This window comes from Lipotes vexillifer, unplaced genomic scaffold, assembly GCF_000442215.2.
Source record: "Lipotes vexillifer unplaced genomic scaffold, Lipotes_vexillifer_v1.1 scaffold496, whole genome shotgun sequence".
NCBI classification, from domain to species: domain Eukaryota; kingdom Metazoa; phylum Chordata; class Mammalia; order Artiodactyla; family Lipotidae; genus Lipotes; species Lipotes vexillifer.
In genome coordinates, this window is record NW_006786690.1 from 9,967,141 (window position 1) to 9,967,570 (window position 430).

The following is a 430-nucleotide window of genomic DNA, read 5'->3' on the forward strand; positions in this document are numbered from 1 at the left end:
TCCCCCCACAGCAACCCCCACTACCTGCTGAGGACAGCACTGCCCTGCGGGGTAGGGACAAAGCCCCCAGCCCCCTTTTCTGTATCCCTAGAGGGCAGTATAATCCTGGTATGCAGCTCAATAAATAATATCTCTTATTTTCATTCATTCAAACATGATACTCCATTCCCTTTCTGAGCACTTCTGCCCCCTCTTGAGAAGCCAGTTCCCCTTACTTCCCATCCCACCTGGGCCCTTGATTCTCCCATCCTGAGTCCTGTGCCCTCCGGGTGATCCCTAGTGACCTACACACTTGCACGTGAGCTGACAGCAGGCAATGTGCTACCCCTGACCATTGTGCTGAGAGGTTCTGACTCCTGCTCTGGGATGAGATGCCAACCAGGTGACCCTAGGGAGGATGGTTCGCAGTGCTGGCTCCTTCTCATCTTTT